This window comes from Protopterus annectens, chromosome 3.part1 (assembly GCF_019279795.1).
Source record: "Protopterus annectens isolate FY-2018-M chromosome 3.part1, PAN1.0, whole genome shotgun sequence".
Taxonomy (NCBI): Eukaryota; Metazoa; Chordata; order Ceratodontiformes; family Protopteridae; genus Protopterus; species Protopterus annectens.
Genome location: NC_056732.1, coordinates 570,654,207 through 570,678,055, shown reverse-complemented (window position 1 = coordinate 570,678,055; position 23,849 = coordinate 570,654,207).

Below are 23,849 nucleotides of genomic sequence, written 5' to 3'. Positions count from 1 at the left end.
ACTGAAAGTATGCACCACTTGCACATCACAAATTGTGTAGTAATACATATGCCCAAAATAACCCACAGTCACAACTGCAGAATATCAGAATATTTCATGGGTGTATCCCACTGATATGTACCATTCCATGAGGTTGATAAAAGATGCACCTGGGAGTATCTGAGGCCTGCTCAGCAGCATGATCAAATACCCTTCTAAGTGTCAAGGCCCACACCATGGCCAGACCACACTGCATGCAGTACCACCCTACCACAACAAACACATAGGGAATTGCTGCTCAAACAGATATAGCAAGCATTACAAGCTGTGAATGTAAATGGAAAATAGGAAAGCCATAGCAACACATTACAGGAAAGACACCTAGCAGGCATACAAGGAGTGAATGTAAAGGGCAAATATTGAAGCCATAGCAACAGATTGCAAGAGCCACTGCTATATACCAGTTACACTACAATTCCCACAGGAAAGCACACACACCCATATACACAGTATTACTAGCCGTAGGTGTCAGTTTACATACGCACTGAGAAGAGGAAACTGGAGGAAGGAATACTCAGGTTACAGTACAACATGCATTGCAGTGTCTACAACACAGCCTGAAATATGAGGGACATACCAACCCTTACACTCTCAGAACAGTGTCCACAGCATACCAGCATGGTCCCCACCCTGATAATCTGAAAGGGCTACGCCTACCTAACAAACCTTTTTATAGCACTGGCCTGAAATCACAGTGAGAACTGCAATCACTACACAACAGGCTGCATACAATTAGTAAATGCTGGCTAACAATTGGTGCAGAGGCCATCACATGGACATGTGCAGATACCTACAAAAGCATCCTGTACTCCCAGTCCACACATGCAATACTTTCATTGCACCCTCTGGAGGTATAGAGAGAGAGAGAGAGAGAGAGAGAGAGAGAGAGAGAGAGAGAAAGAGAAAGAGAAAGAGAAAGAGAAAGAGAAAGGAAAGAAAGAAAGAAAAAATATATAACAACAAAACAAACAAGCTGACAGCAGGCCAACTATCAGAAAGCCAACGCAAACAGCTGCAACAAACACAGGTAATGTAAATTACTAATATAATAGTCTACATACTGTGAACCCTCCATATGTGTTATTTGTCTGTATCTATGTATATGAAGATGTGCATAGGGCAGGGGACATACTGCAACTGTCACTGAAGGCTGTACATACATATGTATGTGAAGGTAGCTATGTGCACATATCAATGTAGGTTGTAGTGCAATGTACAAGTAGGTTGTACAGTAATGGATGTTCATCAGTACGTTAGTGTGTGTATACATATGTGTAAATAAAAAGGATTTTATATATATATATATATATATATATATATATATATGTATACGTATGTATATCGAGATATGTATATATATATATATATATATATATATATATATATATATATATATATATAATATGCATATATGTATACATAGATAGAGAGGGATGTAGAAATACATAGACATATATAGTTTCATAGTTTCATAGTTTAGTACTAGGCTATCTGCCCTGGGGCATTTATAAGCCTAGCCATAGTGATGTGGCTTTCGCCACCCCATGTAATGGTGCAAAATTGTACAGAATAGATTTAGAATACTGTGCCTCTGTCTAGTAGTGACACAGTGAAGACCCCCTTACATAATAGAATTAGTTTACTGTGCCTCTGTCTAGTAGTGACACAGAGATGACCCCTGGGGTAAACCTACGATCTTCCATCCACTCGTCAAGATTTCTCTTGAAGAGAGTCAGTGAGGGGCTCTGCCTAACATGAACTGGGATTCTGTTCCAGAGTATGGGTAGCCTCTGAGTTATGAATCTGTCCCTCCAGCATGTCCTATTCATATTTGTGCTGAGGTTTAAATCTTTAGCTCTCATGGTTCTGATGGATTTGGATTTTTTGAGGTGGAGCATGTCCATCAATTCCTGATTGGACATGGCCTTGTATGTCAGGCACAGATCACCTCTAAGTAGGCGGTATGCTACTGAATAGAGCTGGAGTTTCTTTAGTCTGGCAGCATATGACATATGTTGGAGACCCTTGGTCCTCTTGGTGAGGTACTTTTGAGGTCTCTCTAGCTGTTGCAAGTGCCGGGTGAGGTACATACCAAATGGGGCATAGTACTTAATCATGGGCCTGATAAGGGAGGAGTATATGGGTACAGTGACCTCCTTTGATCTGGATGTGAATCCCTTCATGATAAGGTGGGCAAGGTAGAAAGTCTTTCTAACCACTTTGGCAACGTGGGTGTCAAATGAGAGGTCACTATTGACTTGGGTCCCCAGGTCTCTGATTACTTTTTCCTTACTCAGTGGGTTACTGTCTATGTGATAATTTGTGGGTACTTTGTTTTTCCCAAAGAGGATGACTATACATTTTTGGCATTTAGTTTAAGGCCATGACTCTGACACCAGTTGTCCATTTCAGTGAGGCCTTTCTGTAGGATGTATGTGTCAGCTGGTGTATCGACTATGGCGCCTAGTTTGCAGTCATCTGCGAACTTTGTCAGCCACAACCCTCCCATGTTTGCTTTCACATCTGAGAAATAAATCCTGAACAAGAGGGGTCCCAGGACAGAGCCCTGTGGGACACCACTTGTGACTGGCTTTGAGTCTGACATGGCTCCAGCAATATTGACTTTATGGGTTCTATCCTTTAGCCAGTTTGCAACCCATCTTGTGACATATGGATTTACAATTCAGCTGTTGAGCTTGTCTATGATGCCGGAGTGGGGTATTGTGTCGAAAGCTTTAGCCAAGTCAAGGTAGGCTGTATGGACAGCTTTGCCCTCGTCAATGGCTCTAGTGACTGTTTCGAAAAAGTCAACCAGGTTCAAAAGGCAGGATCTGCCCTTTACAAAGCCGAACTGGGTGGGATCAAGTGTCTGTAAGTCCCCAATGTCTCTATTTATGAGTTCCATAATGATTCTTTCCATAGCTTTGCAGACCAGGCTGGTTAAGCTTATGGGGCGGTAGTTACCAGGGTCTGTAGAGGTGCCTCCTTTGTGGAGAGGCACTACTGTTGCTGTACGCCAGTGTTCAGGTACATATCCTGTACTAAGGCTATGGTTAAATAGCATTTTTATGTGCGGGTTTAGCTCCTCTTGGAGTTCACGGTGCACGCAACCCGGGATACCATCAGGTCCCATTGATGGTGTGTTTTTAGCTTTGCTGAGGGCGGTTCTCACCTGAACATCTGAGATGACAGGGAGGTTACATTCAGCTGGGATACATATTTCTTCTTTTGGGGGTGAGGGAGGGGAGAAATTTGCACTGAACCTGTCTGCCAGAATGTTGGCAATATCTGTGGGTTCAATGTATTTTTTGTCATTGTAAACTAACTCTGAACATATCTGAGGGCTTCCGCCCAGTTTTCTAACATAGCAGAAGAAGGCCTTGTGGTTATCTTTAGTGTCCATACTGATTTTTCTCTCAAAGTTGGCCTTGGATGTTTTTATGAGAGAATGTAGCTTTCTGCTAGTGCTGATCACAGATGCCTTCTCTTTATGGGATTTTGCTCTGTCGTGCAGTAGCTACCTTCTTTTGTTATACAATTTGTTTATGGCTGGGGTCCACCAGACAGGACGCCTGCCCTTGGTGGAGAGGGTCTTGGTTTTATTTGGGATTGCATGATCCATGCATTCTTGGAAATGTCCGTAGAAAGCATTTGTGAAGGATTCTGCATTGTGGGATGTGGTTTCCACGGGCCCAGTGGACTTAAAGGATATCATCTCAGTTTTAAGAAGTGTAAAGTCGGCTTTTGAGAAGATTTTCACTGTAGTCTTTTGTGTTGGGGGTGGATGTGGGATATGTATATCCAGGGTGATTAGTTTGTGGTCAGATCTCACTAATGAGGGGTATACTTCCGGTGTGGAGCACATTGTCCCCATGTTTGTGATGATCAGGTCTAGCATATTATCCCCCCTTGTGGGAGAGGTGACTAGCTGTTCCATTGCATTTGAATTTATGAATTCCAGGAACCTTTGGACTAGGGTGTTTGGGCTAGAATAATGCACCCAGTCTATGTTAGGGTAGTTGAAGTCTCCCAATATGATGGTGTTTGGTGAGACATTCATATCCTCCAATGTCTTCAGGAAGGCTGAATGGGGTTCCTGAGATTGGGAGGGTGGTCTGTAACATGCTACCAGTTGTATAGCAGTTTTGCCTACGGTTAGCTGCACCTGCATGGTCTCTGATGCTTCATGTGTTGCCACTAACCTGGAGGTGTGGGTGTCCATGATGAATATGGACACTCCCCCACCCTTTTTGGTTTGGCCCGAGTTTTCTGTCCGAAAAGCATGATACGAGGTATAGCCTGATAGCGCTGGGGTGCTCACAGGAGCCTTGAACCAGGTTTCAGTTACTGCACAGACATCGAGATTGATAGAATATCTACGTACAGATATATGTAATACACACATACATATATAGATATATGTAGATACTTATACATATACAGACAGATCTGACTGTCTACAGATATGTCTGTATATGACTATCTCTCTCTCTCTGTCCCACCCCCTCTCACTCTCTCTCTCCCTCTGTCTCTCTCTCTCTCACTCTCTCTCTCCCCATATCTATATCTATATGTCTATATGTATATATTATATATATATATATATATATATATATATATATATATATATATATATATATATATATATATATATATATATATATATATATATATATATATATATATATATATATATATATATATATATATATATATATATATATATATATATACATGCATATATATATATATATATATATATATATATATATACTGAGTGAGGCACATGTGTGCAGATGTATTGCAACAGGTGCCTGGTGACAAAGGCATGGAGTGAACACCAGTGTGGATACTGGAGTACCATACCCCATTCCAAAACACTGACACCAGTAACCACCACATATGTGCATGCCTGCCCACCACTGCATGTGTCAGGGGAACAGGGGCAACAAGTGTACAATAGGCTCCCCATTGACATACACAGTGGCACACTAGTCCTGTAATACCTGTACATGGTATGTGTCAGCAGACATGGTGTGTCAGCTATGGACATGTAGGTCACTGTACCCCTCTACACCCCACAATGTCCTACACGGTATGTACCTCCCATGACAGCTACAGATATGGAGAAGGACACAGTCATACGTAAGTAACTGTGTCAATGCACTCAAACACATTACCTATGCAGAGTGACTGACAAGACCACAGAGCGCACCCAGACTACCTACATAGAGGTTACCACTGCTGGATATACATAGTTAAGTCACACCCATAACAGTCGTCCAACAACTATGGTAACACCTCACAACATCCACAACCCAAATTACCTATGTCTGTTGTCCTTGTCACCGCAGTAAAGAGCACATGGTGGAGGTATAAGTCCCTACCCACAGATAAGACATATCCTGGAGTAAACCACACAGCATTAAGAAGCAAGGCTCCCCATGAGTAGATGTCAGACATACCCCTGCTGAATGTTATGCAGATAGGTAATATGCCATATGAGTCACCCTGTGTAACTGTTTGACAGGAGCAGGTACGATCACATCACATGTGTCACAAGGGGCAGGGTAGCATAACAGTATGCTGCTGTAGGCCCAGGGCCAATAGCATACTACCTACCTAAGACACAATGCACACCCATGAACCCATTGCAAACCAAATATGTGAGGTGGAATGAGTGTGCCAGTGACTGGGTGCATGTTATGTACTGGTGTGATTGCTCACCATGACTGTCTGTCTGTCATGGCAGTGTGTGTTTTTGGTGTGAGAACAGAGACAGATGTGTGAGGTATTGCGATCAAAACATACTACATTGCCATATGTTGTGCTGTCTTACCCTGTATGTGACTGTGGTGTAGGTAGGGTTATGGCAAGTAAGAGTAGTGTGCATTACCAGTGAAATATGTAACATGCATTGCATGCAGTGCATGGGTTGATAATGTTCCCCATACAGTACCTTGATACAAACCCCCAGTGTGAGGTTGTGCATTGGACATGAACCAGTGTGCTGACTGCTGGAGTATACTAGTCTGTCGTATGGAGTGTGCCAGGTACTGTTGCACAGTTGTCGGCTGAGCACTGATATCTGTTTTTTTACATGTGTATCCCCCAATAGATAGACAGATGCTATATATGGGGGTTAAGTTATATCACTACAGTCGAGTATTATGTGTATTATGTGTGCCATATTTTGCTGACATATATTGCTGACATATTTTTCTTTTCCTTTTCAGGGCTATGGTTCACCAGCGAAACCCTGTGTACTCCACTGCAGAGGATGAGGAGATACACCAGAGCCTGGTGCGGGATTTCGCAATACTCTTTTCTCGCACCAGCCAGAACCAGCAGGAGAGGGCTGCACTGTGGCAAGACCTGGTCCGTCGGGTAAATGACATAGGCACACATAACCGGACATATGAGCAGGTATGCCATCACTGCAGTGATTTAATTAGAAATGTCCGTCAACATGCGTCGGATATCCACAGGCAATAGCTTGCCACAGGTGGTGGGGTGGCTATACATCCCCCCCTCACCAGACTGGAGGGACTACTCCTAAGTGTTGTGGCTCCAGCCCAAAAGCAGCAACAGCAGCAGCATACATGCGTAATGATGGAGGCTGGAGCCACCCAGCAGCAGGACTCTGAGAATGCAGGTAACATGCCATATGTATAATTGACTGTTCTGTACACTGTTAGTTTATGCATGTGTGAGGTGTGTCCTCGGTTTGTAGCTGTTATCTTGGTAATTATTGTGCAAGAGTGATATTCTCAATATCAGCAGTAGACCTGTGGAAGCCAACTGTTGTACTACTGAACTGTATCATACTCACAGTATCCATGGCACAGTTGTGCCCACTGACAATAAATGTCTCATTTCTGCAGGTCCCTCTGGTGTAACAGCAAGGCAGCCTATCCATGCTGGTGAGTGTGTAATAACAATACCTTCAATACTTTTGATACTAATAGTAATAATAGGCTGAAGCAGTAGTGCTATGTGTTTGATTGCAGGTGTGTTTGTGTCTGTGTGTTGATATGTCATATACTGAGGAGTGTGCATGTGTGCATGTGCACCTGTGTGCATGTGTGCATGTGTGCATGTGGCATGTGCGCATGTGTGCATGTGTGCATGTGTGCATGTGCGCATGTGTGCATGTGTGCATGCATGTGTGCATGTGTGCATGTGTGCATGTGCGGATGTGCATGTGTGCATGTGTGCATGTGTGCATGTGTGCATGTGTGTATCAGTGGTGACATTGTGTACACATTGTAAACTGTGTTTCCTGTCTTACTCCCACAGGTTCTGGTGCTGCTCTGGTGTTGTGCAGCAGGGAACCTGAATCAGCTGCCGTGGATAGTGATAATGATGATACCTGTGTAATGGCACAGGGAGGTGTGCCAGTGTCTGTCATTGGTCAGCCAATTGACAGTACACAGCTGTCGACCCCATCAATGTGCACAGTCATCCTGCCAATACATCCTTTGTCACCAATGTCCATGGGTGATGGAGAGGATACAGTGGGCATTGACCAGGGTAATGTGGTATCGGTGGCACATGCATCCCCACACAGCAGCCATGGCCAGGGTCCTGACATGGTACCACACAGGCAGATGTCCAGGGGTTCTCGTGGGAGCATCTGTGGGCATACTGCCCCTGTCAGACGTGCCCACAGAGGTCTTTCAACCTCAGCTATGTTTTGGGCTGTAATGCAGGCACAGTCACGTATGGAATGGTACACCAGACAGGGTCTGTGGGAGCTGAGAGCATGTCGCACAGCTATGAATGACAGTATGCATGATGTTGCGGCTGCCATCCGTAATTTCACCGTGGTCATTGACAGACATTGGGGGGACACATTAGATCTGTTCCACAACTACATGTCCATGAGCCAGGGCAATGGTGGATGGTTGAGGCATCGACGTGGACGTATGCCAGCAACAGCAGCAGCTGGCAGCTGTCGCGGACGACAACAGGCCCGCGGCCACTCCCATAGTGCCAGCAGCAGCCCCAGCAATGCTGCATCTGTGCTGTCATCAGACCGCCCCAGGAGACCCACGTGCACATGGCTCTGGACAGTCCCAACAGGGACCTGTCTCCAGTCACCAACCACTTGCTTCTGATGACAGTACCCAGTCTGGCTTAGTACCTGATAGGGTCCGTAGCACCCCTGCCAGGCACAGGTACCGTGTCCGTGGCCAGAGACAGTGATCTGTATGACCTGACAGGTACAGTCTGTGGCTGTCCACAAACACCTGTATATGGCAGCCATGAGGTGGAACTGGGGGCATGCATACACACATGCGAATTGATAACACCTAGGGCTACCGCATACATGCACACACTGCATCAACATTGCCCCATCTTGTAGTGCTGTCCCTCACCAACACGCACACACAGACATGTCAATTGGTTGTATCAGTGGCAGACTCAGGCATACCAAGTACACACCCTGTGCATATGATGAAACTGTGCCACCTCCTGCAATCTGTAACATCGGTGCAGGAACAGGTTAACATGGTGCTGATGCACAGGGTGACTACATAGAAGTGTAGTAATAGTATCATATTGTCAACAGTACAGTGTAATGATATCATTGTGGGTATATCCCAGCATGCCTGATGAAGTTACAGTATGAATGTCATTGTATTGTTTTGTACACCCATAGTAATTACCATAGTGTAATGTCTGCACATCTTTGCATACTGGTGGTGAGGCTGTCAACAGAAGGCCACCTACATAGGTAGCACAGGGGATAAGAAAATGTAAGTATTGATACTCAATGATGGACATGTCAACTGCAAGTTGCATGCTGTCCACACTCGACTCTGCAATGAGGATGTTTGAGGATGTTGATATCTGTGCAGTAATACACAACAGGTTCAAGACTCACAAGAGCACCCTAGCACTACAAGGTCACACCTCATACCATGCATGACAGCCCCAAAACACAGAACTAACTATGACAGGAGGGAGAGTCTCCATACATGTCAAGGATACTGTGGTGCCAGTACAGGTAGCATACATCCTACTATGTTTGGAACTGCTGAGTGAGGGCTCAGTGTTTGTTATTCAAAAGGTGTATTAGTTCAGGTATGAGCACTTGGATTTCAGGCCAGTTATTCTACATTACAAAGGTACATGGTCTGTACACTTGTGGGAGGTGGGGCTGGACACAGCCCGTCTGACCTGTGACTTTCTGGGTACAGGCTTATAGTGCCTGCATATATGCACTGTTACCTACTGAAAGCCGTACACCTTGTTTGTTGTAGCATAGTCTAGATCCAGGCCTGCTGACTGTAGCTTTGTTTGTATGCATGTTTGCTTATGTCCCTGAAACACTGATTCCACCTGCAATGCAGATTTACAGTGCCTCTGTGGATCCCTAGTGACATCTGTATTGCTTACTGTACTGATGTCCATGTCTCACTTGACAGAACGTCACTGTTTGTCCTGTTTGCATGTAAGTTGCCTGTAACACATTGCATATGACTTACCTGGCATTTGCTCATGAAAGCATTTATATATGCCAGCACTAACAAATCAGGAGCACTACACCCTCACATACTCACCTTAGGTACCTTGTTCCCCATTGGCCCTATGTGTTGTTAATTATTATGGGATTCACAATACTATAGTAGCATGTGCAAAGGTCACTTGTCAATCTCCTCTCTGGTCCAGTTGGTGAATCTGTGAGTCATGTGGCAATGTTACAGCTGCCTCATGTACACAGACAACCCACTCCCCTTCCCATAAACTTACAACACATGTGAGAGATGCAACCACATAGCCAAACTGGGAGCTAAGCTCTCTTAACTCAGTACTGGCATACCCTGTCAGGTGGAGTGGGATACTACAGTGAATACAATACCAGACTCACATAGACCTGCCACAACAGCAATCCAAACACAGAAACACACGGGAACATTCTTGGAGCCTCAGAATAGCATCCTGCCTGAGCAGCAGACACCTACGAAGCAGACACACAAGCAAACGTTAAACCAGAACAGAGCACGTGCAACACATAGCTCACAAAGCCTGTGTGCCAAACAGTCACAGCCCATATGGCTTAACAACACACCTGCTACAGTTGTAATAGGTACCTCTATCGTCAGGTACACTGAGGTCCTGCTCACCAGGCTGAACAAGGTGAAGGTCATGGTGAGATGCCCGTCGGGCACTATGATCCACCACATAACACAAGCATACAGGTCACTCCAAGGCATGTACAAATATGACTCAGTCATTGTCCATGCCAGTGTGAATGACCTGTGACATACCTCCCTGGACTACATGATAGGGGACATAGAGGGGCTCTCTGAGCATGTGGCACAGGCTGGTATGACCCTGACCTTGAGTAGCATCTTACCCTCACCAAGAATGCTGCCACAATATGTAGACAGGATGATCAATTTCTACAATTGCCTTATGTATCAGTGACATTCAAAGGGGATCCAATGCCTGTCAGCGTGGGATTACATGCTAGACAAGCCACGTTGCTTTGCTAGGGACAGCTTGCACCTGTCACCCATCGGCCATTGTATATTGGCAGAGGCTCTTGCTACAGACATAATGCCTTTTTATGCAAGGCTCAAATTACATAGCCACCTGCACAGGTATCACACGGGATGGGACACTAATAGTAATGCTACTCAACGCCAGCAGTGTAAACCTCAAAATGCATGCAGTGGAAACTGTCCTTAGCATGGAGAACAGCAATATCCATGCAGTAACAGACTCCTGGTACAAGGCTCCCAGGTGCACCCCATCACTGCCAGGTCATACCTCATGCCATGCTTGTCGTCCCCTAAACATGCACCAAACCAGAACAGGGGGGATGTATCCAAAGGCACCACAGATACACACACCTCCAGGTTGGTGGCACAGCACAAAGCATCAGAGCCTATCCATGTGCAACTAACAGTGGGTTAGACTACCTTCAGGTTCATAGCCTGGCACACACCACCCTCCCATACCCAGGAAACCCACTTGGCCTTCCTGACAACACTGGGAATATGACGGTCTCTACAAACACCATTATATGGGTGGACTGCAACTACCCAAACATAGAGTGGGAGCATTACTCTAGCTCCAAGACCCTAGCTGAAAAGTTCCTAGCATTTATTCACTGAATTGCTATAGAACAACTTGTTACCACTCCCACAAGAGGTGAAAAAATGCTGCACCTGTTCATCAACAACATGTGGACTATATGCTCCAGACCAAACGTGTATCCCTCGCTGGTAGGATGACACCATATACAACTCACACTGTATATTCACATACCACATGCAGCCCCTGCACAGAACACCGCAGTCATACAGTTGTCTAATGCAAATTCCATGTATTCACATGAGGCAGGTTTCAGACATGGGAACTATTGAAGGTCACAGGTACATATGTGTATGTGGCACACACATACATCATGTGTGCATTGACATTACTGATATAATCTATGTCGTGCAATATTGGGAACAACACCCCGCACACATGGACAAACTGTGTGACAAAAACACACATGGCGTTTGTAGGATACAAACCCCTACCTAACTGTGTTATGACCTTGTGAGAGACGCAGTAGCAGAGCACGCTATTTGCATTACTGGGAGGCTTGCTTTCCCCTGCTGTACTTATAGGGTGCTAACATCATCAGTGTTTAGATAGTGGAATATGCAACATGTGTTGTGTTGTACTAGTTGCCAAAAGGGACATTTCTTTTACACATAGAATTGCACACACACTACTCACCCCCCACATTCGCACACACACTGAGCACTTACAGGATTCAAACCCCCTACCTAACTATGTTATGACACTTGTGAGAGACGCAGTAGCAGAGTGCACTATTTGCATTACTGGAAGGCTTATTTTCTCCTGCTGTACTTACAGGGTGCTGACATCATCAGTGTTTAGGCAGTGGAATATGCAGCATGTGGTGTGTTGTACTAGTTGCCAATAAGGACATTTTGCTTACACATAGAATTGCACACACACTACTCTCCCCCCCCCCCACATACACTGAGCACTTGCAGGATTCAAACCCCTACTTAATTATATTATGACATTTGTGAGAGACTCAGTAGCTGAGCATGCTATTCAAATTATTGGGTATCATTTGTGCTCCTGACATATGTATAGTGTGCTGACATAATTATTTATGAAGAGGTATGTACATCTGTTACTATGCATCAGTAAGGGGGAGAGCATATATATGCATTAACTTTGCAGAGGCACAGTGGCCTACTGTACTGCGGAGGCAAACGCCAAATACACTGTGGATAGCCTTCTGTATTCCCTAGGGACAACAGCCTAGTATTGCACTCTACGGCCATATGTTTACCTGTCAGATGCAAGTATCTGTTGCTCATATACTGTTTGTGGGTCTTTATTGCCATAGCTTTCCCTATGTCTATGAACAACTTGTGTACTGTGGCAGATGTTTGCATATGAGTGAGATCCAGTACTTTACTTATGTCTCTGTTGTAATTTCACTGTGTGCACTGGGCAGATTTCTGTATTGTGGGAGGTTCCTGTGTTAACACATACAAATGCCAGATATGTGTGTGCAACTGCTGAACTGTGACATGGCCTAAGTGTGTGAGCATGCCCAGTTCACAGTTTCTATGGCTTCTTGACTGACACGTCTCATTTATCTAAGTGTGCGAGCATGTCCAGTTTGAACTTTCCATATGTTGGGATCTGTGGTCCACCACATTTGTGTTTGTGTGTGGACTTCATCTATATTTCACATGTACAGTTGAGTGTTGGACGTCAGGTTGTGTTCTTACTGCCTAACTGCTTTGTGTCTGAACCTAACAGGCATTATGCTGTGCCTGCAGAGTTGCCATGGGATAGTTTGCATACAGTTGTCAACATCCTTTCATACTGACTAAACAGTGTATTGTCGTATAGTGTACTGGTTCAGTACTTTCACTGTGGTGGACAGTATCATCGGTTTCAGTCCTATCACTGCTTGTAATATTTATAGTGAGCACACCAGACTGGTTGAGGGCCAGTTGTGAAGATATAACCATGTTGCATTTTGTTCAGATATGGACAACATAGAACAAGATTGTCCGACATTGTTAATGTATTCCACAACTTGTGTGGACAGTGACAAACAATGGCCATGTGCCCTAGGCCATTTGTAATGCTAGTCAGAGAGTGTTTGTCCTTCAACATACATATTTACTGGTGTTTGCCATGACATATGTCAAGGTTAGTGTGCTGTGCCTCTGTCTACCTGTGACATACAGGTGATATCCAGGGTACATCTACCATCTCCCATCCAGTCATCGTGATTCCTCTGGATGACAGTCAATGAGGGACTCCCTGGATAACCTGTACTGGGAGTTTAGTCATGAGTGGAGTGAGCTTCTGGGTTATGGACCAATCGGTACAGCATGTCCTGTTTATGTCTGTGCTGGGGTTCAGGCCTGTCATCTGCATAGGTCACCAGCATTCAGATTTTACATGGTGCCAAATGTCCATTGATTCCAGCTTGGTCATGGCTTTATACATCAGGCGCAGAACACCTCCAGCCAGGCGGTATGGCACTGTGTGGAGCTGCAGTTTGTTTAATCAGGCAACACATGGCATCTGTTACAGCTCTGAGATCCTCCTGGTGGGATATTTGTGGGGTCTTTCCAGTTGATGCAGGTGTCTGCTAAGGTACATCCCACAAGGGCCATTGTACACAATTGTGAGGCTGCTGATGGATGACTGGAGAGGCACAATGACCTACCCTGACCTAGCTGTGCTTACCTTCATGATTAGGTGGGTATATGGTATGTTTCTGTAACCACTACAGACACAAGGTTGTCACATTCAGGATATCTATCACCTTGTGTCCCCAGGTCTCTTATTGCTCCTGATGTACTTAATGGGTTAACACCTATGTGGTAATTTGTGGCCACGTACTGTGTTTCCACAGGTGATGACTATACACTATTCTGCATTTAGCTTGTTGACATGGCTGTGGCACCACTTGTCTGTTTCTATGTGTGCCTTTTGTAGGATGCTTGTGTCAGCTGGAGGGTCCGATATGGTGGGCAGTTTGTAGTCATCTGCAAACCTATTCAGACAGAGTCCTTCTATGTTGGCCTGTACCTATGTGACATATATAGCATACAAGAGAGGTCCCAGGACCATGCCTTGTGGGATGCCAGTTGTACCTGGTTTGTAGTCTGACATGGCTGCAGCATGTCTGACCAGGTCAGTTCTGTCCTTGAGCTGGTTTGCAACCCATCTACTTGGATAGGGGTTTATAGTTAGGATGGTGAGCTTATCTGTACTGAACAACTGGGGTATTGTATGGAAGGGTTTAGCAAGGTCCAGATAGACTGTGTGAACCACATTCCCCTCATCAATGGCCTTGGTGCGTGTTTCACATGAGTCAGACATGTTTAAGGGGCAGGATCTGTCCTATGAAAGCCACACTGGGTAGGGTCCAATGTCTGTAGGTACCCATTCTCGTTATTCCTGGGATCCATGATCATCCTCTCCATTACTTTGCCAACCAAGATAGTCAGGGTAGAGGGGTGATAGTTTGCAGTATCCATTCAGGCACCACCTTTGTGGAGAGGGACCACTGTTGCTGTACACTGCTCTTTGGGTACATATCCTGTGGTAAGACTGTGAGTGCGCAGTAGTGCTATTTGGTGTTCCATTCTTCTTACAGTACTTGTTGGACACAACCCAGGACACCGTCTGGTACCATTGATGCTGTGTGGTTTGCTTTGTAGATGCTGGCTGTTACCTCAGCATCTGCAATGTCAGGGGGCCAGCACTCTGCTGGGATAGATATTTGGCAGTTTGGTGCTGGTGGGGAGTTTGCAAAGAATCTGTTAGGTTGGATGTTGGCAATGTGTGTGGGTTTGGTGTATTGTTTGTGATATTTGAGTACTGCAGAGCATATCTGTGGATTATCACCATGGTTCCTACCATCAGTTAGGACAGCTGTGTGATTATCCTTTGTGTCCTGCACAATTTGTATCATCATAGGTTCATAGGTTCATACTAGGCTATCTGCCCTGGCCATGTTTGAGCATAGACAGACTGTATGTGGCTTTAGACACCCCTTGAAATGTGCATATTATGCCAATTTAGGGTTTACTTTACTAGATGTGACACAGGGATGGCCCCCAGTGTACACCTACTATCTCCCATGCACTTGACCGGATTTCTCTTGTTGAGTATGAGTGTGGTGCTCAGCCTATCATGGACTGGGATTCTGTTCCAGAGTGTAAGGAGCCTCTGGGTTATGGATCTGTCCCTCCAGCACATCCTATTTATCTATGTGTGGAGGTTCAGATATCTCACTGTGGTGTCTCTGCTGGATTTGGAGTTTCTGCAGTGGAGCATGTCCATTCATTCTGGATTGGACATGGCCTTGTACATCAGGCATACCTCGCCTCTGACTGGGCAGTATGCATGTGAATTGGGCTGTGGTTTCTTCAGCCAGGCAGCAGATGTCAAATGTTTGGACCCTTTATCCTCTTGGTGAGGTACATTTGGGGTCTTTTTAACTGCTGCAGGTGTCAGGTAAGGTACATCCAAACTGGGGCATTGTTCTCAAGTATGGGCCTGATAAGGGAAGAGTATGGGGGCACAGTGACCTCTCTTGATCTACATGTGCATCCTTTCATATTAAGGTGGGCAGTATAGCAGGTCTTCCTGGCCACCTTGGCAATGTGAGTGTCACATGATGGGTTACTGTCCACTTGTGTCCCTAGGTCCCTGATTACTTCTTCCGTACATAATGGATTGCCACCTATGTCATACTTTGTGTGTGCCTTGTTTGGTATTTGTTGAGACATTCATACTCTGCAGTGTCTTCAGGAAGGCTGGCTGGGGTTCCTGAGTTTGTGAGGGTGGTCTGTAGCAGGCTGCAAACAGGGACACAGTTTGAGCCACTGTTACTTGCCCGTGGATAGTCCATGCTGCTTCTTGCTGTGGTACCAACCTGGGGGTGTGGTTATCCTTGTCCTTGACAATTACTGATAGCCACACTCCTATTGTAGTTTGTTCCATGTTTTGGGGCTGCAGAGCATGGTATAAGGCATAACCTGGTAGTATTAGGGTGCTCTTCTGGGCCTTGACCCAGGTTTCTGTTACAGAACAGATATTGCCATTCTCCACGCTGAGGTGGGTTTGGTCTGCAAGCACCTTGCAGTTTGGACTTCTGGCATTGGGTAGCATTACGTCCAGGTTGTTATCCCTTGTGCTACCTATGGTGGTGGGTTTGTGTTTCCAGCCTTATTATTCAAGGCACAGTGGGGGTGACAACAGCCTTTGCCAGTATCCGCACAGCCAGGTGTGCTGAGTGCGTGCCATCCCTAGCAGGTGGAGCATCATGTCTTGCTCGGCATGTCATCCCAGGCTGTCAGCCATTTGTTCCCCTTTGCTAACAGCAATACTTCAGCCAATTAGTGTACTTGATCTTGTTGTCTTCATAGTGTGGCATCATGCTTGGTGAGGGTGAGATGTTAAGCAGGATCATCATGTTTGCATATACTAGATGATGTTACATTGCTTAACACATGGCAATCATGCCTCAGGTGGTGCTGCAGGGCTGCCTGTGTCAGATGCACATACTACACTCCCTGTACATGTTTGAAAGCAGGTTGTGTCATGTTAGGCGTCCCTGTTACTATATGAGTGAGTCAGAGAGGGGTATCATTCCCAGGGTTCCTACTGAGCCAGTGTATGTGCTATGCATTGCCTCTTTGCCAAGGCCAGGGCATACTGGGCACGCCTCCTTCTGCCTACTGGGGCAGGCTCAGGTTGTTCCTCCTCTGAGTCACGCTCTGCCTGTGATGGCCTTGGCAATGGTGGGGGTCTGTTTGTCCCGGCCCTATGCTGGTCCTGCTGCAGCTGTTTTTGCAGAATCATATTATGTAGCATAGCACCTACCATGACAATTTGGGTACATGTAGTTGGTGAGTACTGCAAGGCTCCACCAGATGTGTCCAGGCACCGGAACCGTGACTTGAGCAGCCCAAACACATGCTCTATTACATTTCGTGTTTGTGCATGTGCCTCATTATGGCGTTCTTGTTCAGGTGTGTGTGCATTTCTGATGGGTGTCATCAGCCACGGCTCCAGTGCATATCCAGCATCCCCCACTAAGTGACCATGTGGGATGTCCTCATTGGCAAATGTCTGGTACAACTGCGTCAGATGCCAGATATGGGAATCATGGTAGCTTCCAGGACAGCCAGCACACACATTCGTTATTATGCCCTGGGCATCACACACAACCTGGCAGTTGATGGAGGGGAAGCCCTTGCGGTTGATGTAGGCCCTACCCCACTCACCTGCTGGTGCCTTGATGCGTATATGCGTGCAGTCTATTGCACACACTACCTCAGGGTATTCCGCTATTTGCTGGAAGAGTCGCATATTGCTAGCCAATGCCTCATGGGAATTGGGGAAATATACATGATCTCCGACATGTGCTGATATGGCATCCAGGAACCGGTGCAGTACCCTGGATGCAGATGCCTGTGAGATCCCCATCATATCACCAGTTGGTCTCTGGAAGGTACCTGTTGCTAGTATTCTTAGGCCAACACATACCTTGGTCTCCAGCGGGATGGGTTCCCCTCTGTTGGTTCTGTGTGTGAGGTGTGGCCTGCACAGCTCAATAATTTGCTGCAGGAGGTCTCTGTCCACTCTATAGCGCTCCACTATCTCCAGCTCATGTAACCCCTGGTAGGTGACCCTGGGCCTGTACACTCTTCTCTGTCTCCTCACTGTGGGTTGTCTGGCAGCATTTGCATTGTCACCACCCTCAGCAAGTCTCCTATGTCTCCTTATAACAGCTATGGCAGCCCCTAGCATGTTTGTTCTGAGTGCAGCTTTTTCAGTTTTCACTTCTAATAGCTTACTCCTGTCTTGCAGTGTCTCTTCAGAGAAACATACTGCAATGCTGTTTGCAGTGTTTTAAGTGCTGGGCTGGGCTAGTATTCTGCCTGTGTAATTGCCTGCTTCTAATTGTTTTCACCTGCTAGCTCTACCAGTATTCCCTGCTAGCTTCCTACTATTTCTTCTGCTTCCTTTTTTCTCTCTGTTTCCTCAGGGGGAAGCAGCGCGCATACCAGTGAAAACACGCTCACAGTGGCTACCACTCGCGCACACATGCTTACACAGACTACAATCTGCTTATTCGGGTTAAAACACACGCACATCAGCACAAACAGGTTTACAGATCTTTAAACAGGCTCCTACATGCTTACTCTGCCTTACACGCGCACACTCTCTTACTCGCGCCTCCCAGTGCGCACTCGCGTGCATGCACACACAGCAAGAAACTTTGGTGTTAGTCACAGTGTGCACCTTCCATTTTCTTGACTTTCCCATACTTATCTGTTGACACTCCTCTTTCTATGCTGTGTGACTGACATCTTTCACATACTACTTTGCTCCAACGAGCTTGATTTTTTTCTAACATTCCCCCCTGTGATGTCACCTATCTCCTACTCTGTTACTCCCCCTTATCTAACTCTTACACTACACGGAATGTGCTCATTTGCTATGTGACAGTGCGATTCACTATCCTACCACTCATTTACATAGGATTGCCTACTAATGCTTAGTTACGTGTCTTACACTCAGCTTCCCCCCTTAGCAACCACTAAACTGTGGCCATGTTGTTTTCGGTCTGCTAGTCCCTGCATTGTAAATCCATGCATTGCATAAAACCCACATTTGTGGGTTTCAAAACTTTATTTTTATGTTTTATATAGCGCAGCCCGTTTGCACGGGGCTGCACTGCGTTTAAACCTCGCCGATCGCCGAAAAAAAACATTTTATTTTATTTCATGTTTGCATCGGGTTACTGTGCCATTGGCCACATATTTGGCCATTGGCATGCTGCCTGATACATATGCACACTTTATTTGGAGCTGACATGGCTCCATTGTGTTATTTGCAGAAACGTACTCAGTTGTCAACTGAGTACATTTCTGCACCTAACATGACTCTTACACGGGCTGGTTTCAGCTTCATGGATCGCTAATCTACCTCATTTGCATGCCTTTCAGCTGCAGTTGAGGTAATTAGCATATCTACGCCCTGCCCATGTAAGAGACGTTTTAGCTGGTCTTTTACACGGTATTTCGGGCTGTTCCTGGATCCCTATGGCTGCATGGAGTCTTACACGACTCTTAGACTCCATGCAAGCCATCGTGAATCCTGCCCATAGATAGATATATGAGTGTACTTAATTAAATCAAAACACCAGAGCATCATCAATCACCTCAACTACAAAAACACTGATAATACAAACATTGACACTCTACAATGCATGCACTGAGCAATATCTTCATGGCTTGCAAACATAAACTTAAAAGCAAGGAAAAACATTGTTTTTTGCAGGCAGCTCTGTGGGTCATAGTTGTCATGATGGTATAAGGTATGAAGTGCAGTCCTGCCACACAACCATTGCATAAATATCCGTACTATTTATAAGGAATATGAAAAGTGCTTTCCAGAAGTGCACCATTAGCATATATCTGTACCCCTCCTGCACCACACCTTGTACAGTGCAGTATGCTGTGCTGAACTTAAGTAGTAAACTCTGAACACTTACAGAAATGGATAGCTGTATAAACACTGTGTGCTTCTTTTAATGTGTACTCCCTGTGTAAAAGAACCAGAGTTCATGAGTTCCTACTATAAAATGGTGTTGTAGAATGCTCAAATAACATACCCTAACACCAAACGTCAACATATATAGTGAACTCTAAGCACCTAAATAACTTGACAATTGTGCGCTTGCTGTGCTGCTCACCTGACATATAATATGACCTACACTAAATCAGTGCTTCCTGGCTTACAAATTCAATAGTTTTTAATGATGTGCACACACTTTATCCCCTGTCCAAGAACTTACAGTACTGTTTCACTCTGCGGAGTGTAGTTTGTACTGCTGTGCACTTTCTGTATAATAAGGACCCCCTTCCTTAGTGCTCTGCTGAGCACCCTATCAGACTTGTTTCCTCACAGTAGCAGATCATAATGCACTCTAGTCATGACATCACAGATTTTATTTGTTTACTGAAAACTTGTTTAGTAATTACAATAGTGAACTAATCCTAAAGGACCCATTTTCACCAAATCCCATAGGAAAAGCACTGTAAAACAAAGACAAAACAAGGCATACATTGCTAATATATAAACTAACAGCACATCAAACATTACCAAACATTAGTAAATAAGCATCATACAGTTATACAGTAGTAATGAAGTAACACAAACAGAAATACAAAATACATAAATATTTTTCTGACAGCTTGACAAAAGTAGAGTTTCTAGTAGATGGTAAAGTACCTTCTGGGATAGAAGATGTACCAGTATCTCCAAAAATATAGATATAGTTACATTGCAGAACTGTATTACAACTGTAGCAGATAAAATGTTTTCTCAATCAATTGTATATAAAAAGTCAGCTGATTTCTACATCTGTGACTGGAGTATTAAGATGCATAGAATTTGCATTCCATAGGTCACAGCAAATCTGAAACACAGTGCACAGTCTCTCCCTGCATTCCAGGACACTAAGCATTTATTAATGAAAAAAATATAGGGGAGCAAATTTCAGTTGTGGGCTAGGCCACTTTTAAATTTCTTTAATAACATTCATGTCTCAGCAAATGTAACATTTTCTAGGATGACCCTGAAGACTGTAGTCTCATGGTCTATAAAATGCATTATTGTGAAAGATATTAAAATATAAAAATCACTTCCTCCATAGATAAAGGAGGAAACAAACAGTACATTTGTGTGAATAAACTTACCATAACAGTAGATGTTTGAATGATCACTGCTGCATTACCCTTGGCTATATGGGTTATATCCTGTCAGTGTATAACCCATATAGCTAAGGCTACTGCGGCATTGATCAACATGATGGACATTTGTATTTTATTTGAATTCATAAGGAACCCTCATAGGTACGAATGTAGGCAATGGCTGGTCAAAGCTTATCTCAAACCTATGCTGGTCCCTCAAAAGGAAACATTGTAAGCAGTGTGGACGTGTCTGCTAATGCACAAATAACCTTTTCAATTAGCATTATGTACCTTAGTTCAATAAGGGAGAAGGCCATCTGAGATATGCTTCTGAGTTGTAAGACAGTGGTCTTGGATGGCTGCAAGATGCCAGCCTCTTTTCCTGCTTACGTTTCAGGATTCTAAATTTCCTCCAGAGAAACCTGTGATACAAGCCCCAGAATGTTGAAGTTGATGTTGAGGGAGAATCAACCTCCGTAAATCAGTTGGTATTGACACGAGTACCTATTTCAGCTTACCCTTTGATACCAATGTCACTTGACATTGCCCTAGTACGAAGAAGGACCAATATAGATCTGACAAACTCCAGAAAAAAAAGTGTTGAAGGGAAAGTCCTTCAATCTGTGGGTGAAGACCATTTGCTTTGTGTATTCTATGCTGTACTGTAACAGTTTCTTGACTAATTTCCAATTTTGGATCTAGATGCATAGCTGTAAAAGCCCACCCCCCACCCCCCACCCCCTCCACTAGATGATAGCATTAACCTCAGCACTAAATTCTTGCTGACTAACAAAAATAAGAGGTCTACAGTGTGGTCAAAAGAGAGATTAGATAGTCTTACATGGCTTGAGACCCCCCAAAATACTATATTTGTCTGAATTTCATGAAATCTTAGCAAGATGACCATTAACTTTGGAAGCTTGGTAGACAGACCACAGGCTCTTCTACTAATTATCTTACATTACATGGCAACTTTATTTAAATTCCATTTTTCCTGACTGCATTTGCTACTTTTGAATGTACCTGCATAATTTAGTAATCATTTCATATATGGTCTGGAAATCACTCCTACACCTTGACTGGCTTACATAATTGTTTTCTACTGAAACATTTCAAATAGATGCTACTTCCCCTTTTCCATCTCAGACACACTATCTACTAAAACTACTACTGCAGACCTATATCCCCAAAGTCATGTCCCAATGTTGACTGAAGTTAAAACAATGAATGATACACCTGCTTTTAAATTAGTTATTGCATTTTGTGATCTAAACTGCTATATCCCATCACTTATTCAACATGTAACTAGCATTGCCGAGAAAATATCTATTTTGAGCAATATATCTGAGATTCCTACAAATTGGTACATTACTGAAGGCGTACTGATAGCTCTTTTCTCATACATAAGCTACTCCAGTGTGGACAAAAGTAGGTAACTCTGTGTGTCTCTAATGAAGCTCCTTTCATATCCCTGAATGTTTTCTTTTAGTCTCTACAAGCCACAAAAAAAAAATACACAAGCACTCAATCCAACTTAGTTTTCTTTCTCTTAAGGTTTCAGCCACTAATAGCTGATACTAAAATAATATTTCCTCTCTTAGGGATAGGGGTCCTGTGCCAGCTCATGTATGTTTCCACTTAGAAAATTTTCAGTACTTTCCTTTGCCAGTACTGTGGACACTGCATGAAAGAAAATGCTCCTTTGGAATTTTGAATAATTTACAGCAGGTAGGGTAAGCCTGCATAATGCATTTTTATTCTACCAGAGTTTCCTTTCTGTGTACACTGCTCTTTTGTTTTACGCTTAGAACCAGGGATAGTTCATGAGATGAGGATATAGAGTTCACAATTCATTGAATAACCATTACAGAGTAGATCATTTTTTTTTCTGTCAGAGCAGAGAAATTCATTTAAACAGGACAAGAGCAAAATGTTCAGTATGACTTCAGAAAGACAGCACCATATTTCCAGTGTGCTAATTCTTTCATACCATGGTCTATCGCCCTTCTTTTCAGATCTTTGTTACATAATGTTTACAGTCATGTCAGCAATACCATTTTGTCAGTGTGCTATATTCATAAACAAACTTATGCGGTTATATCCTTTGCATTTTCTCAATTGTGATCTCAAAATATCTGAATGAGAATTTGCATGAGGCAACAGACTATGCAGTCAATAAAAAAAAAAAATATATATATATATATATATATATATATATATATATATATATATATATATAGACACAACAACAACACACACACATATATATATATATATATATATATATATATATATATATATATATATATACCAACTTTTGCAATGAATATCTTGGGTCACTGATGTCTGCAAATAACTTTTCTTCCATTTAATCTTATTTCTTTATTTGCTTACTAGCCAGGTGGTTAGAATCTCCCCCAGTCCCTTTATAGCTACAACCTGGACTCCATTTGAAATAGTGTTACATATCCCTCTATTACATTTAGCAGCAAGAAATAAGAAAATGTAAACATAGCAGCATTTTATTTGAAAATGGAAACCAACAATTTCTATTTTACTTAGTACAAATTAAGTTTTTAACAACTTATGTTGTAAGGCCTAATACCTTTATGTAGAGACATAGGGCCGGATTCACGATGGCTTGCACGGAGTCTAAGAGTAGAGTAAGACTCCATGCAGCCATCATGTCTGACGAGCGATCCAGGAACAGCCTGTAGGGGCATGTAAGAGAGCTTCTAAAACGGCTTTTACACGGACAGGGCTGGGACATGCAATTCACCTCAATTGCAGGTAAAAGGCATGCAAATGAGGTAGATTTGTGATTCAGGAAACCCGAACCTGTCCGAGTAAGAGCAGTGTTCTTTGCAGAAATGTACTCAGTTGACAACTGAGTACCATTCTGCAAATAGCAAAACGGAGCCATGACAGCTCCAAATAAAGGTTGCATCCAGTGCAGGAAGCATGCCAATGGCCAAATATATGGCCATTGGAAATGTTCCCTGATGCAAAATTAAAATA